This window comes from Engystomops pustulosus, chromosome 6 (assembly GCF_040894005.1).
Source record: "Engystomops pustulosus chromosome 6, aEngPut4.maternal, whole genome shotgun sequence".
NCBI lineage: Eukaryota > Metazoa > Chordata > Amphibia > Anura > Leptodactylidae > Engystomops > Engystomops pustulosus.
In genome coordinates, this window is record NC_092416.1 from 60,134,358 (window position 1) to 60,151,862 (window position 17,505).

Genomic DNA, 17,505 nt, shown 5'->3' on the forward strand with positions numbered 1-17,505 from the left:
TTGATAAATTCTTTGCAATGGCTCTATATTTAAGTGAATGGACCCTCGAACAATTGTGTAGACAGCAAGTTTAGGATCCCAGCATGCTGGAGGTTTAGTGACCCCCAAACCAGCTGACAAAATTGAGTCTTCAATTTGCATCTCTTATTCTATTTTTCTCATCCTCATCCTTTTCTCATTAGATATTAACCAATTCTAGCCATAAAATACATCCTATAATAAGTTATATATTAATGTATTAGAACTTGTGTCTGAATATCCATGCTCCCTGAAACAGATTTTACAGATATGTCTACTGCATTAGTCTTAACGAACAATGTAATCTATTATTTACATATTTATCATTTACATAATCCCCTTTTACTATACTGACACATGCACTTGCTCCCGTGATGTGTTCTCTAGCATGGCATGCTGGGAGTTGTAGTTCTACACACATTGCATGAGTATTTTTCAGGTATATAAAGTGTGGTTCATAGACCCTGAGACTGCTCCAGGCTCATTACTACTCTAGTAGAAGAGCACTGCTAGTGGTAGACGATTACAGCACTGACCTGTAGATGGTAGGATATAGAAGGGAGAGCTGTGTACACGGCTCCTGCAGACCTCTGCCCGGATACTAAGTATGACTGGCTGCTGCCTCTGCTCACATTACATTACAAGGGAGGCTTTGTCATCACAGGGTCCGCCCAGTGGGCGCAGCCCGGGCACACGCGTCCCCAGCCGCAGACAGGCGATGACCCCACACTGCTGCCAGCCAGCGCCGGGAACATGCGCCCAGGCATGGAGAGGGTTAAAAGGACGTCCTAATGTCCTCTCCACCCCGAATATCTGCTCAGGGATTAGGACATGTTATGTGAGCACGCACACCTGACGGCAGGGGGCAGCACATACACCCTGCAGGCCTGATTACAGGAAGCTTAGAAGATGAATTTACATGTGACTGACCATTCATATGAATCAGGGTCACATTCTGAGGTAAGGAGAAACAGCCGTCACAAATAGTCTCATATCTAAGGCCATCTCATACCAGACCTCCCAGCTTTCCTAGCAGAGAAAGAGGGACAAGACATGTGATGTGCAGCAAGGACATTTTATCTGCCCTAACCCACATCTTTTACTCACCCCCGCACAATATTATTTCCGTAAATCTCCCCCTCACATTGTGTCCTACAGACTGCTGTTATATTGTAGCCCCTTTAATATTGTGCCCCCAGTTCCCTCTCGTATTAAAGCATTTTGTGTTCCTCAGCATATAATCTGTCCCCCTTCTACTGTGCCTTCAGCAGCTCCTCCCTTTTTTGCCTCCAATTGCAGCTCCAACCCCCTAATAAGGCTTCAACACCTTACTTTGCCTCCCCCCTGCCTCCCACAGCATTTCTCTTTGTTTTGCCTCTTCCCCCTTCTACTGTGGCTTCAGCAGAATCGACCCTTGTTTTGCCACCACCCCCAACATTCCCCTTTTTACTGTGCTCCTGCAGCAGCTCCCCCTCTTATTGTGCCCCCACAGTAATAGAATAAACACACATACTCACCTTTACCCATTCCCAGCAGCTCCACTTTCCTGACGTTGATGTCCCAGCACATACCTCCCACCGAATAGGAAAGAGGCCAATAACCGGGACTGTCGTGATGGATTTTGTACAGTTGAGAGCTATGTCTAGTAAATGCATTATTGGAAGCCTTATTAAAATTTCATTGAGGCCACATTTACTTGCTAAACGGCATCCTCACAAAATGGATAACACTCCATCCCCAATCTCCACTGTAGAGCTTTCTACAAATGACACAATAGAACAGGAAAGCAACAGAAACCAGATGAACTCAGCAAGTCTCTGAGGTTGTATTCACATGTAGCATTTGTATTGCGTTTTGAAATGCAATTCAAAGTCTTCAAAGGGGGTCAAGATTGCATTTACGTTAACTCAATGTTAACGCAAAGCAGTTAGGGCAAGCTCCTCCCCACAGCCTTTGAATAATCACAAGTTCTTGTGCAGTGCTAGAAGTTGCAATTAAAATAGTGAATACACCACCTCCCCCCATGTGGGCATGGAGGGGGTGTAGAAGGGCGCAGCGGCCAGTGGATGGGCCTTAGCCCCTTGATGTAAACAGAACTACAAAGGGGGGGTGTGGCCGATATAGTCGCAAAAGCGTTGGCGTATGCTAAATCTCCCTGTGTGTGAATGCGGACCGTCTGCATGCTGTGTTAGGGCAGTGCAAACGTTGAATCGTATTCCGTAATGTGCTGCATTGTAAATCCCCAGCGGAAAAAGATTTCCACTGCATGTGATTTATTACAGTGGAAAAATATGCAAAGTTTTCGAGGATGGAAAAAGGAGAACCACGCCTCTTTTAGCTACCTTGTAAGGCAGCCCCCTTGACATCAAGCAAGACCTACAAGAGGCCTTTGAAATGATGCGGGATTAAAACCAAACCAGTATATCTATTCCAGAAGGAACAGACTCCCAACTGTAGACAGCACTGTTTTGACCTGAATGCTGTCTACAGTTGGAGTCTGACATTGTAGTCTATGATTCACAAAAACGACCACAGGAGTCTGAAACTGCACGTACACTGCAGGGTTTCCAAACCGAAAAAGTCCATAGGGCACATTTATCAATACTTTTTGCACATATCAGGTGCCCCCACGTGTATAATGCACAACCTAACCATGCATGCTGGAATTTCTTCTCCACAGCCTGAACTGCAGCATACATTACTTTATATACATGTGCAGTCTGCTGTTCTTAGAGAGCAAATATACACCAAAAATAGTGCTGTGTAAGGGATGGAGATGATCACATGATATGCCTGCCTTTAGACATATCAGAGTACAAGTACTTGTGAGTTAGTTGAACCTAATTATGGTGGGTGCAGAGTATCCAGACCAGAGTAATGATGGAGGCTTCAGGACACGTCACACTCAGGATATGCATGGCACCGTCTCAGAATACTGTCTGTAGTGCCAGGACACTGATTATATGGTCCAGTGCCAGTTCACTGCATGACAAATCCTTCATAGGTTCAGTCACATTCACTACATAATGAACTTCGCTCATTACAAATTTTCAGCAATTCATTGGGGGGGGATTTACTAATTCTGGCACAAGCACGACTGTCGGCATCGGAGATCAGTCTCCGGAAAGCACAGCCAGATGTTTTAAAGTGGCGCATGGCTGTAAGTAAATAATGGGTAGACGGTAATAATCTGTCATGCGCCATAAAAATGCCGATATCAAGGAGATGTGCGCCAAAATCTTAGATGGACTGCGCCTTAATTTTGCTCTCAGACCAATTTCTTCCTGGTTTATTGTGCCAAAATTTGCACCAAAATATGCAGACAAAATACACATAAATGTGACAAATAATGTGGAGGAGGAGTCGGGATAGTCGGAAACATCTGTTCTTTCTGGCGCAAACTCATTATAAATGACACAATACACTTTTGCGCCAAAATAACCCACAAAACCAACAATTTTTGGGCGCAAGTATAAAATACATCTGCCCCATTGTGTTGCTTAAGGTGAACTAAGGACAGAGCTCTTCTTGTTCATTGTAAGGCCCCTTCCACACTTGCAGATCACGTCAGAGCCTGATGAGGGTACGATCAGGGTTTGGTCAGTGAAAATCTGACATTTTGCATCAGAGTGCAATCAGTTTTCAGTCAGAATTTGTTCAGTGTCTCAGTTTTTCAGGGCTCAGGACTGAGCTTTATCTTTTCTATGGCAATTGATGCGTGAAAAACACATTGCACTTGCATGTGTCTCAGAGTGCAGTGCGTTTTTGATGCGTCTCCATAGACTTGTGTGGTGCGTTTTTCAAGTCTGAAAAAGCCCATTGATTACAATGGGTCAGAGTGCAATGCAAGTTCTGCACGTCAAAAGCACGCGCCGAAAACACGCGTGAAAAATGCAAGTGTTGAAGGGGCCTAAAGGTTGAATTCCACACCTGGAATCTGCTGCAATAACCGACATGCAGTGCAACTAAGGTGGAGGATATGTGAATCATACAAGACATTGACGATAAAGACAAACTGAGTAAGTAGAGTCACCCTACTATATAAAGTAGCAGTAACCGGACATGCTGGGATGTGAGCCTGGAATCCATCTTATGTAACCGTTGATATTTCCAGTTGAAGACATTCTTCACCTGTGACCTGTCAGATGGCAGCCTGTGCAGGCTCAGCGTCAGCTCTGTGACACTGAAGACAGTCACCCTGACAGTAATAAGCTGTAAAATGACAAGGGTGTTCCTTGAGTAACTTGCTGCTGCTCCTCAAACTTTTAGCAATGATAAGAATGATCTTGGCTCTATACTGCCATCTAGTTTGTGTTTAGGTTTTACATGCAGAACATATACTAAATCATAAATCAAGGTTATGGTGTGTCAAGATATTTGTGTCTAGCCCTGCATACAGTAAACTTATATATAAATCAGGACCACCACATGAACACTTGAGGCTTTTTCTTAAGACGGTCAGAGGTCAGGATATTTTGGGGTTTGTCGAAGCTGAGATGTCTGAACAAGGGAGCCTATTCAGATAGTTTTGAGCACTTATGTAGAACCCCCCCTCCCCACTGACTCTACAAACATTGTGGTCTACTCCCCATCACAGGAACATATTGAACATTTAAAGTAGAGCTGCTAAGTAATTCACACTGTAATGTCTGGAGAATGAATAATGAGGACTTTTACACAGTGTGAATGCGAACGAGGAGCAATCAAATTGTAAAGCCATCTTACACGGTCCAAAATGTACCATTTTTTTTTTTAAAACCTTGTGTGGAATTTGACAGCTTGGCTCTCTGGAACAAGTGTGGTTGGTATAAGGCTATATAAGGGCTCATTCACATGGCGGTTATGCGGTTAGTGATCTGGTCGAATGATTTGCGGCCAAATCATGGCCCCCATAGACCTCTATAGCACCTAGTCATGATACGGTGAAGACACGGTGTGTCACTGCATCGTGACCCAGTTGGGCGCAAAATATGGGGCATCTCCTATATATTGGCAGATTTGCGGAGTTGTCATAAGTCTTCCTATGGAGGAAGGAGGGGTGAGCACCTCCCCTGGCCTTGTGGTTGCCTGGGATCTGTTCCGAGCAAGCACACTGCCCTCTGAATAAGCCCTTAGGTTGAGACAACAAGTGATAGTATACTCTTTGGCACAGTCATTCACCCACAATCCAGCTTTCTGTATAAGGATCCTCAATTTTTTTTAACCAAAGCATGAGTATGAAATGTCCTTTCCAGAATTCCCTATTTTATGTGAAATCTCATATGTTTAGTGGTTACACTTGTCACTTCAGAAACCTCTCTCTTCTGTTCTACAGTAACTAGAAACACACATATTCAAGATATGAATCTAATTTTTCAGATCCCATCAAGGTTCTGTAAGCTATAGAACTGGACATACCGGCAGTTAAAAAATAGGTGGGAACTGGATCTTTATCTACAACTTACATTTCTAACTCTGTCTTTATCTGTTCTTATATTTGGTTCTGTAGCTCACAGTACCTGATTTTATCTCAATTCTATGTTTCTAGGTACTATACAACAGAAGATAGGGGCTTCTGAAGTATGACGATCCGTGCAACCACGAAACTTGACTCATCCCACATAAAAATCAGAAAAGAAAAGTCATATTTGCTGGACTTTAGGGGATATTTTTATGTAGTAAATGGGTGAGATTTCACGTAAGAGTGAATTTCAGAAAGGGGGGGGGGCTAGTAGTTTAGGGAAAAAACTGGTGACAAGTTTACTAACTTCTTCTGCCAATATAATGTGCACATAGATGTTCGTCCACCTAAATATCCCTCTACCACCCCTGAACCCTCTCCCTCCCCAATTCATGCTCTTTGTTATTACTCCCTGTTTTGTTTTTTCTGTCCCCTCTTATATGGTTTGGTGTTCTCCAGGGGTGGATTAAGACTGCCGTGGGCCCCGAGTTGTGTGGATATTATAGCCCCTACCAGTCTGAAAGTCACTTCCTACATGTGGTACCGGAATCAAACTTCTTGGGGAATGGGGGATGCACCGCTTTTGCCTGCTTTCAATCTGCAATTTCAGGATCTTTGGAGGTTTGGGTCACCAAGGGCCCCTTAGATGGTTTGGGCCCAGGCTACCACCCCAACTGCCTATATTATTAATCCACTACTGGTGGACACCACTATGTTTGTAAAAATTGGATGAATTTGGAACACCCCCAGGGGGCCAGGAATACATACTTACCACATTCCAGTTCCCAGTTCCTGTACTTCCAGTTTTTAAGCCTGTAACTTTCTCAGATCAGGGAAGAACAGAAGTGAAGTCCCCCTCCTCCCCCCTGGATCTTGCAAGCAGGTGCATCCCGAAGTAACAGAGCAATGCAGGAAGTTCGACTTTGATGGGGTTAAGTAAGTGTTCTTTCCCGATCCCTTGTTCCATATTTTATATTTTCATATTTATGTAAAACCCCTACTGTATCCAAATCAGCAAAACACTGATGCCCTATTGTGTAACTAGGTTTTGTAGAAAGCTGTTATCACTTACTATATCTTACCTACTATATACCCTTCATATAATATTATACTGTAATACCACAGTCTCTTTTACTCTAAGTATTATAACACGCTTTGTAATATAAGAACACATCCATTCGGCTTCCTGCTGTGAAGAATCAGGGCTAATTATGTGGACTATTATCTCTGTGCTCAAATTTCTGATCCAACTTTCATAAAAGTCACGTGTAATAAAGAGACATTAAGAAACGTTTTCACGCTGTGAAATGTTAGAGTGGGCCTTTCCTTTCACAAAAGCTCAGGAATTATTAAAGGATCAAAAGTCATTTTGATAATGGCCTCATAAAATGGTGGCAGGTACATAATACAATCTCCTCCTGACAAATGAGGATTATACAGCCAGGGGATGTAAATGTGTCAAATATTAATACATGGTGTAATAGCAAATATTACTGTCCAGGTTTATTCACATAAATAAAACCTTCCATATCATTACAAAAGGCAGCATTATCTGTGCAAATATTACTAATGTTATTTAGTTACAAATATACATTTCTATCATACAAGAAGGAATCAAAGGCATCAAACAGGATGTTTCACCACCAAATTCTGGTGGGCCCATGCTCTGACCTACTAGTGGACCCAGAGACACAGCAGATGATAACCAAATTAAGTAGCTAATAGGATGGGCTCTGAGAATAGTTATATCTGGAGGTCTCAATGAACCACAATCCAACAGATTGTACTATTCAGGGCCGGATTATAGGGGGGTGCAAGCCCTGGGGCCCCCATTACTTTGACCTTAAAGGGCCCCCACCAAATGTGGTCAAGCCAACAGTTTTTAGCTCCGAATCGCGCTGATCAGTCTATGGCAGAACGAGGGAACAATAAGTTCTCTGCTCTGCCATAGACGATCGGATGTAAATAAATATGGCAGCGCCACCTGTAGCAGGGCGCCCCCATCTTTGTTTACATCCACCCTGACACCGCGATGGAAGGCAAGTAGGTTGACGCACATCGGGGAAACGATGGAAGGTGAGTACAATTTTATTTTACCTATAATTGTATATAGTTATTATAGGAGGATTGTATATATTTATTATGGGGGTGTATATAGTTGTTATAGGGGGACTGTATGTAGTTATTATAGGAGGCATATATATAGTATATAGTTATTATAGGATGACTATATATATAGTATATAGTTATTATAGGGGGACTGTATATAGTTATAGGGGGACTGAATACAGTTATTATAGGGAGTGTATATATAGTTATTATATGGGACTATATAGTTATAGGGAGGCTGTATATAGTTATTATAGTTATAGTATATAATATTTTGATAGATCGGGAATTTTCGGACACGGCGATACCTAACGTGTTTATGATTTTTACTGTTTATTTATATCAGTTCTAGGGAAATGGGGGATTTAAATTTTTTGGGTTTTTTTATTATATTTTTTTTTAAACTTTTTATTTTTACTATTTTTCAGACTCCATAAGGGTACTTTAACCCTAGGTTGTCCGATTGATCCTACCATATACTCCCATACTATTGTATGACAGTATATGGGGATATTCCTCCTCATTCATTACAATATGCTGATAGCTGATATGAGGACAGCCTCCGGTCTTCGGAAGACCCAAGCTTGTCATGGCGACGGATCGCCGCTCCCAGATGATGTCAAGGGCAGCGACGATCCTCGGCTTTTTGAAGCCGCCACCAGCGTTGCTAGCACCGATTGCGGGTGCTCCCGGTAAGTCTTTGATGCAATATGCAGTAAAGAATAACCGGCTATGGAGAGGGCTCAGCCTGATAAAAGACCAGAGGCTTCGATTCATATCTCAAAAAAGCAGTGAAGAAATAGTAATAGATGTAAATTGCCTAATATACTGCCCCCCCCCCCCACACACACACACACTTATACAAACATTACAAAAAGTGTATGATATTTATTTTTCTGGCGCCATCTGGTGTTCAAAGGGTATAGCAATGTGCATGTCCACTCACTGAGCCATGATGGACATGCATGTTCCCTCACTTTCCCCCTAAACATGTCTACATATTCTTCCTTTGTCCACTGCACAGCAGTACAAACAAAGTGCTTTCTGTTTGTTTGGGAAAGAACTTTTACAGTAACATTGAAGCTTCTGGAAGGGTGTAAGGAAATATACTGTTTGCATCCAGAATGGAGACAGTCCAGAGCCTACACCCAGAAAGAATGAATTACCAGCTGCAACAAGAAAGACACATGGATGCAAAACAAGATGGAAAGGGTTTTTTTCCTTTCTAGAAACACTGCAAACAAGCTTTCCTTCTTCCATCCCAAATTCTGTAACTGGGCAAATTTAAGGCCCAAATGATTGTATACCGTGTAGTTTCTCAATACCAACCAATTGCAAAGGAAATAACAAATTTATGTTAGACCCCCACCTTCCTGGGGCTCATTGCAGCAGCCTGGCCTGTCCCTACGGTATATGTCCTTTGCCAAAACATATAATAGGTATCTCCTAGCATGGATTAAGCAAAAAACTTAAAATACACAAAGAACAAAACTTACATGTCATGTATGGAGAGGGAAGCAAGGATGAAAGCATTGGAAGTAGTGTATAACTACAAAAGTGGCTCAGTTTTGTGGGCAGCATTTATCCCGCACAGCCTTTTAGCTCATTTTCTATTTACCATGAATGTCCCTTTTACGGCCTGCCTGTAGAGCTCATGTTGTGCTGTTGCTATGGAGAAGCCTTCTGAAATATCCCCGGCGTGAAGTAAAATATTCTAATATGTCTGAAACACAATCTCATCAGATCTGACTCATCCGCTCGCACTACTACAGAAGGTGAGAAGCGACAATCAGAAAGACGTGTGGGAAGCACAGGAAGCAGCATCTTTCTATTGGCCATATACAGTTACTACAAGCTGAGCGTAATAGGGGAAATACATCATCACAGGGCAATAGAAAGGAAATGATTTATGGTGTACAAAGTCCACCCTGAATGAGATATTTGTGAGCTTTCAGGGGGTGGGTGTGAATACAAGGAGTGTGACGACTGATGGCATCATATATCCTAACACAGTAGGAATTACATTACATTTGGATCTGTAAAGGAGCACAAACTGCTGTCACACAGTGCATTTCATATGATTCACAATTATGTTTATGTTCTATTACTTGTCTGGTTTAAGAAAACTTCCCAAAGCAGTAGATAGAATTGGGGGAATTCATTAATGTGTCGCTGGCTACAACCGTGCAGAGCTCAACAAATAGTCCAGCTCTGTGACAGATTCATCATTGTGAGAATGAATCTGCCGTAGTTAAAGACTGTCGAGGTCTACTTTTGAACCTGCTTTTAACAGATCTAAACTGTGCGCCACATTCTTAATTTTTTTGGCAAACTATATCCTGTCTGACCACACCCCCTTTTCTAGAGACCATGCCCCCGTTCTTGAGGCCACACCCCACTTTGTCGGACGATGAGTTGGAAAAGTGTAAAAATGTGTTGGGGGGCATTCTTTGGTGCTAATTATGCCACAGTGGCATCAATTCCTTATGAATTCCTCCGGATGTCTTGAGTTAAATGCTCACAGACCTAAATTTTGGATCCATCAACAAACTACCTCCATTAAGACATAAACATTAAGGATGTATCAGCTGAAAATAGTGATTTTGTTGGTGTCATTCCAAGATGGCACATAATTCCTGTTGGCACATATACACGCTGGTGGTTTCCACAGAACCATATTACCCGATTGCTCGTGGCTGCATTCACACTTGGTGTTTATTGCATTTTGAAATGCAATGATACAGCTAAGGAAAGGAAATTTGCCAAATTACACTGCTATTAACATTTGCCTTTACAAAATGCAATATTACCATAATGGGCTAACATGTTAACATTATGTTAACAAAATAAATATTAACACAATGTTTACATATATGTTTACATAGCATTTTGTAAATGTAAATATTAACAGCAACGTAATTAGGCAGATCCCCTCTCCTCTGGGTTGTATTTCTTTTAAAAACGCTAAGTAAACGCCACTTGTGAAAGAAGCCTCAGCTGGAAAGCTCAGAGCAGACCCTATTCCTGCCTGTTTTTGTGGCTTGGACTGTCCTTGTAGCGCTCATTGCCACATAAGCGGACCTCACACACAAATGAGCTACGGGCTGCATTCACAGGACCTTGGATCTATTGATTGTGGCCAGTGAAATGTTAGAATGGTGTGATGAAGTTGATCATGCACTTTACCTTTGGGATACTTAGTGGATGTATCTGGTTTACAGTTACGAAGGCATTTGACAAAGTCTTAATAATGGACAATCAAGACTGGTAAGTAAATCCATATGCTTTTATTCATTAGAGGTTACAAGTGCAGTTTTCAGAACTTCCACAAGGGACAGTCAAGATACACAGATTTCCAACAGAATAGAACAGAGCAATGTCCAGACAAGTTTACAACCTGTGCCTTTGGGAGCTGTCACACCATGCATTCTTGTTTCTTCATTTCTGGTATTGTAAGCAGCTGTATTAACATTTTTACAGCTGCTCACACTTCCATAAATGAAGAAAAATGGTTTCAAACCAGCTAAATGCATAGTAAAAAAAAATGCATGTGTTTTAAAACGCCTCCGTTTTCAGTGCATATAAAAGCACACCAACAACGTACCATGTGACAGCACCCTTACTGTATTATTTTTCTAGTTTACTCATTTCCAAGTAATCACAGAGAGTAACGTCATGAAAAACGGCTCTTCAAGGGCAATAGGTTTTTTCTCAAAAAGCATAGTTTGGGACAAATGTTGCAATCTGATGGGGAAAAATGTAATCTTTCTAAAACTGAACTTCTTGTCTTTCTGCCATCCATTAGAGGTGTTTTCCCACGAATACAAGTTAGGTCCTATCTACAGGATAGGGCCTAGCTTGCTGATCGGTAGGAATCTCAGTAATGAGACCCCCACTGATCACAAAAACGAGGGGTCCAAGCACTCGGCGATTTCCATCAGCTCCATAGAGCTGAATGGTCATGCACGGCCATCATCGGACCACTCATTTTTGTGATCTGTCTCATCACTGAGAGCCTAACTTGTATTCGTGGGAAAACCCCTTTAACTAACCTAACCCTGGACTCTCCTTTTCCATCTGTGGTATAGGCATAACCCAAAGGCAGCAGGCCCGCTGTCTTGAGGTTGTTCTGACCTCTGTCACTGCACTGGTTGCCCGTCTCTCTCCGAATACAGTTAAATCCTCCAAAAAAGCTCAGTATAATGCTTCATCTCCCTACCTCTTCTCCCTTATTTTAGTCTATCTATTTGATCTTCGATCTTCCAGCAATGTAAGATTACTCTTTTCTTTAATTCAAACCCCTCACTCACGTCTCCAAGTCTACTCCTGAGCTACACCAATTCTCTGGAATGCCCAGACTAATAATTGAACATCAAAGCTACTTCTTAAAACCCATCTTTTCAGATAGGTCTCTCGTCTATGTTATCCCTCAGCACTCTGTAGTCCTATGCACTTTGGAGACTGTATATAAGATGGCGGCTGATGACTGGTTTATAAAACAGAATTATTTATCTATTTTATTTATTCTGAAACTTTTTAAAGAATGATTGGACCATTGTACAAGGTCCTCATAGATTGCAAACTCTTGCAAACTGGGCCCCACTCCTATTGTTATTACGCTGTAATTTATTATTCTGTGTGCACATGTACCCCATGATTTGTAAAGCGCTGCACACTGATGGTGCTTTAGAATTAAAATTTATACAAATTTTATACTATATATAGTATATAATATATATATATATATATATATATATATATATATATATATATATATACTATATTATACTAATTTATATTTTGCAAAATATATATACATTTTATTTTGTTAGGAATTGCATTTTGTTTCTGCTGATTAGCTTAAATGAGTGGGATTGGTAGCAAATATTTTACTGAATATTTGCGTCCTGTTTCATATCAAAAATTGGCCCCTTACAAAATTTATTACCAGTGCAGAAACCACAAAACGGAAACCTAACGGGTCTCAGCAGAGCTGGGCAAAATGAGAAGTTACTGCATCTACATCCCTGATCTTCTATTTTGGTAGAATACAGAGGATGAATTACACCGAATGTTGTATATACAGACACATATACACATGTATACTGTATGTATATACTGTAAACATATAAACAAACATTTCTTCAGAACATCCCCCAGTTGTTGAATTGATTATAGATTTGGTGGACTAACCAACACCTAAAACTATTTGGGTGGAACGTCTCAAAAACTGGCCCATTGTGCGCAAGATCTGGATATTCCCCCTACTCTGCAGGTTGAGGCAGATATAATTAGAAGTTCCAGCGTCTTAGTACTGCACAGACAGATAAATTCTACAGCAACCTACAGGACCAATGGGGGGGTCCTGCTTTGCACAGGACCTACAGTCTGGCATGACCCATTCCTTGCCACTCACCACCCACTTCCTGAAGCCCAGACATAGTTAGGAATTAAAGACTGACGTTTTTTTTTACCACACCACTTCCAACCTTGTAAGATTTAACAGTTACATCTCTAACCTTGGATTCTTATTTATGGACAACATGGAGTGTTTATGGACTGATAACTGGAGGATTTTTAATTTTTTGAACATAAAGACATGACAGTCCCTATTATGTGGGTGAAAGGAGCTTAGAATATTGGTCATGCCGATCAGCGGATTCTCACTTGGTATATTAAGTGCCACTGTATACACAATATATATGGTTTTACAACTGAAATCTGGGATTCAAATGTTTATTTTCAGTAAAAAAGATAATGTTGGTCTAAAGAGGTTGATGCCTGGTGGCATTGGTGACAGTTCAGTAAAATATGGCCAATTGTCAGCTGGATTTACCAGCCCAAACCACTTGCAGCAAAAATAAACTGTCATTTAAAAATGTATTTACCCAAATTGTATCCCGTGGAACTGCGTGAGGACCCTTAATAATAATAAGCTTTATTTATATAGTGCCATTAAGTTCCGTAGCACTTTACAACTCAACCTTTCAAAGCCTTCACCAACCCCAACTATCTTTGATTCTGGGATAGTTGGAAATTTCTCTCCAGTCCCTTCTGATCTTCTGATCTCTACTGTCAGTTGCTTAAGCTGCATAATGTGAAGGTGTGAAACCTCTTTGTAATGTCACTGCAGAAATGACAAAACCATAGATTATATAATGCAATCATGATGCACTGTCCTCTCCCCTACAAGAATGATTTTAGAGAATTACTTCACATTATAGCTTCATAATAATCACTTGGTGCCATATACAGTAGTCTATAGACACCATATTATGGATCCATATTATAAAACGGATATTTAATACAAATATGTGCACAGACTCAATAATAATGCTATTTGGTTTAAAATAATATAACTTTAAACCCATAGGCCTGATGAAGAATTTGTTTCCCCTCCAAATAGTATGTGCAATGCACTGCTGTCCTTTTAGGAAACAGAGGAATCTTTGAGCCTCATAGGCACCAGGTCCTAGCAACTGCAAGCTTTACTTATACTTAAGCTTTGCTGTTGCTAACACAATGGTTGGCACTAAGCTTCATTTTCCAGGCTGTTATTGATTTAATTCTACAGTTTTAGCAACTTATAAGTTATCATCTTATAAAATACATGTAAATTGGCCTGAGGGTAAATTATCAACATGAAAACAGAAAATCAACACAAATTACAAAATAAAATGTTAATATAAATGTATGTCTTGAAAACTGTTTAAAACATGAGCATATTGTATGTCTCCGTTTTGTAGTTGGAGGTTCCCAAATATGGAAGTAATGGGACAATTAAGTACATGTTGCTTCCTTAATGAGGTTGTCCACACAATAAGTTAGCCCCTAACCACAGAAGTGGGAGGTATCAGTGCTGGGATCCCCAAAGATCACGAAAACGGACATCAAACCCCCATTGCATTCCAATTCCCCAAGTGTGTTACAACACCCTTTGTCAAACGACATGGTTCCTACACACTGACGGGAAGCGCTGAGTAGACAATGTCAGAGTATGTAAGGACAACAAAGGTCAATTTATTCATACATTTCTAGTAAAAGTACCTGAGTAACAGAAAAACATTCTAAAAAATAAGATCTACAAATGTTATTTTATAGGGATTATTCATAATACACACAGGTGCACTTTTAATACAAACTATGATTCTCTGTTATCAGCTCTCTGCGACAAGAAGCTCACAATCTAAAAAAGACATAAGTGAACTTCTATGACAGTTCTCGCCCTGCCGTCTCGCAGTCTCTTGTTGCCTTTGGCCGTCAACTAAAAAGTCTTTGGTTAGGAGCCAGTGTATTAGCAGCGAAGTCTCACACACAAACTGAACATGCACTGTATGATGTATGCCTAACAAACTGAGAAAATAGCAAGACAGGTCCCAAATAGAAGCTTAATGTCCCAAAATAATGATCCGTCTGCTCGAATTTCAAATCCTGACACGTGACAAACCCTTGGCTCAAGGGAATCGATACACAAGCGCTGATAACCTGGCTCAGTGAGCAAAGACTCAAAGTAGCAGTTATAGTGTTATAAACTTTGAAAAATGGAAAATGCACCCGCAGGTGGTTTAGATGGTAAGCTCTGTGACGAAGAGACACCTCTACTTTTGCTTGATTATTAGTAGATGTTTTTGGTTATTGTTGTTATGTGTTGTTTTGATGTCCCGTGTCTGTTGTTTCCTGTGGCCATAAAGGGCACTATATACATAAGAGATATGATTATAATACTTACACAGGATACGTGCACAGCAATCCCACTTCACCTTAGGAGCAGCGTGTGTGCTAGGCGTCCTCACATTCCTCTCCCTGAGCTATTTCTGCTGCAGCCAGCTAGTGCAGCTAAACCAGGGACAATGTACTGCTAAATGGGGTAGGGGGGGTCAGCTGTTTATTCTGCAGAATTTCTCAAAACTTCTAAATATAACGCATCTCTGTGCTTTCCTAGTGTTGCGTAAAACCACACATAATGGCGCAAATAGTGCTTAAGCTTTAAGTGTATTTATATTTACAAGATGTAAGCTGAGCCTCCCCCCTCAGCATGGTGATGGTATAATCCGACCTGAATGAATAGCATTGTCCTGGTATGCAGGCTGCGCTGTGCTGGTGTCAGCCCTGTCTGTCTGTTCTTATAATTCAGGAGCACCATCTCTGACAGCTCAAAGGAGGAGCCACAGGGCAGGAGAAGGTTCATTTTACACCATGGGGCCATATGTCTCATGTATATATTTGTTTACTGAGACATTACATCATGTAACGTAACATTCCTAAAAGTTCCTATTGTGGAATTTTTTGTGAATGAGCATTGTTTAGCTTACTTAGGTCCACTTAAACATGAAATAACCTTATGTCATACAATAGTAATAAATAACGAGGTGGAACCATCTTAGGAAAAAAGTCATATCAAGGTCTGTTAGGCCTGGTTTACATCCCATTATTGCACCCCATCTAAATAATAAAAAGGTACCAAACAACATTCAACAGGAAGGCTATCCAATTGCATCCTGCTATAGTGCAAAAGACAAAATCCTGACAGAAAAGGGAACAGAAAGTAAAAAAACCTGAAACAAATACTTTTTAACAGAATGCAAGATTACTGTATTTTTCAGACTATAAGGCGCACAAAAAATCCTTTGATTTTCTCAGAAATCAAAGGTGCGCCTTATAGTCCAGTGCGCCTTATATATGAACCATACTTACAGACAACAGCTGCCTTGAACTGTGTTCAGGTTTGCCATCTGCTGGCCATTCATCCTTATAATCAGATGCACCTTATAGTCCAGTGCGCCTTACATATGAACCTAGACGTTGTAGCAGGCATTTATTGATGGTGCGCCTTATACTCCGGTGTGCCTTATAGTGCGAAAAATACTGTAGACAGAAAGTGTATACAGTATCATACATAGGGCTAGCCAATATTATCAAATTGTCTGTAATTTAGCTTGTCATGGCCCAAAGAACAATCAGTTTTTTTACATTAGAGCAGAAATTTATAATATCAAAAATATGTGATAAGATAAATGGATATACACTCGAGTTTAACCCCTTAACGCTCTGCGCCGTAGCTCTACGGCGCAGAGGTATAAGGGATGTATGAAGAGGGCTCACGGGCTGAGTCCTCTTCATAGAAAGGTGGGGGTTTTTGCATTTGGCAGAAAACCCCCACCGCTAATAACCGCGGTCGGTGCTTGCAACGATCACGGCTATTAACCCTCTCAACGCCGCTGGCAAAGTCGCCGGCGGCGTTTAAAAGACAGCGGCGCGCGGGCGCCGCCATTTTTTTTACGATCGCCACGCCCCCGAACGTCATCAGGGGGCGGCGATCGGTTACCATGGTAGCCTCGGGTCTTCTTTTGACACGATGCTACATGGCTCATTGTAATGTATGACCTGCAAAAATGCCATATATTGCAATACTGTAGTATTGCAGTATATGGTAGGAGCGATCTGACCATCTAGGGTTAATGTACCCTAGATCAGAGGTCCCCAACCGCCGGTCCGCGGACCAGGACGGGGCCGTTGGAGTCTATCAGCCGGTCCGCGCAGGGGCGAGCGCCTCCTGCTGTACGAGGGGGCGGCACCGTGCTCCCGCCAGCCGGCCCGCATCCTACTCCCACCCGCCCTCCGGCCCGGAAAGCGACGAGTTCCCGCCGGCCGCCCGGAACCGAGCTCCCGTTTGAACGCCCTCCGGCCATCATCATTCTCCCGTCCGCGCTCTGGTCCCTGCCTGCCGAAACCAAGCTGCCCGCCCCCAGGCACCGAGCTAACACCCGCGCGCACCATGTAACCGGCCGTCGGCCATGACCATGCGACCGCCTGCAGACCGGCACGACGAGCTCTCAAGTGCCTGGCAGGCATGCACCGATCTTCCACCCGCCGACCACCTGGCACCGAGCTCCTGTCCGTATGCCAGTTGGCCGGCACCATGCTGCGGCAGCCCACTG

General features: G+C 41.9%; 1 protein-coding gene and 1 long non-coding RNA gene across 3 annotated transcripts in view; one reads left to right on the forward strand and one right to left on the reverse strand.

Moving 5' to 3' along the window:
• KLHL21 (kelch like family member 21) overlaps positions 1–15,430 on the reverse strand; it is a 28,102-nt gene extending 12,672 nt beyond the window's left edge. The window contains exon 1 of one of the 2 annotated variants that reach the window (XM_072156279.1): positions 15,297–15,430. The gene's annotated coding sequence lies outside the window, so the exon portion shown is untranslated. Of the gene's footprint in view, positions 1–554; positions 700–15,296 lie in introns of those variants that run through there. The other variant, XM_072156278.1, reaches the window with a different exon arrangement.
• Positions 856–6,898, forward strand: LOC140135161 (uncharacterized). The gene is made up of 3 exons (XR_011856478.1): positions 856–978; positions 5,377–5,432; positions 5,546–6,898. It is a non-coding gene; the product is annotated as an uncharacterized lncRNA (long non-coding RNA).
• Positions 15,431–17,505: the final 2,075 nt, after the last annotated feature.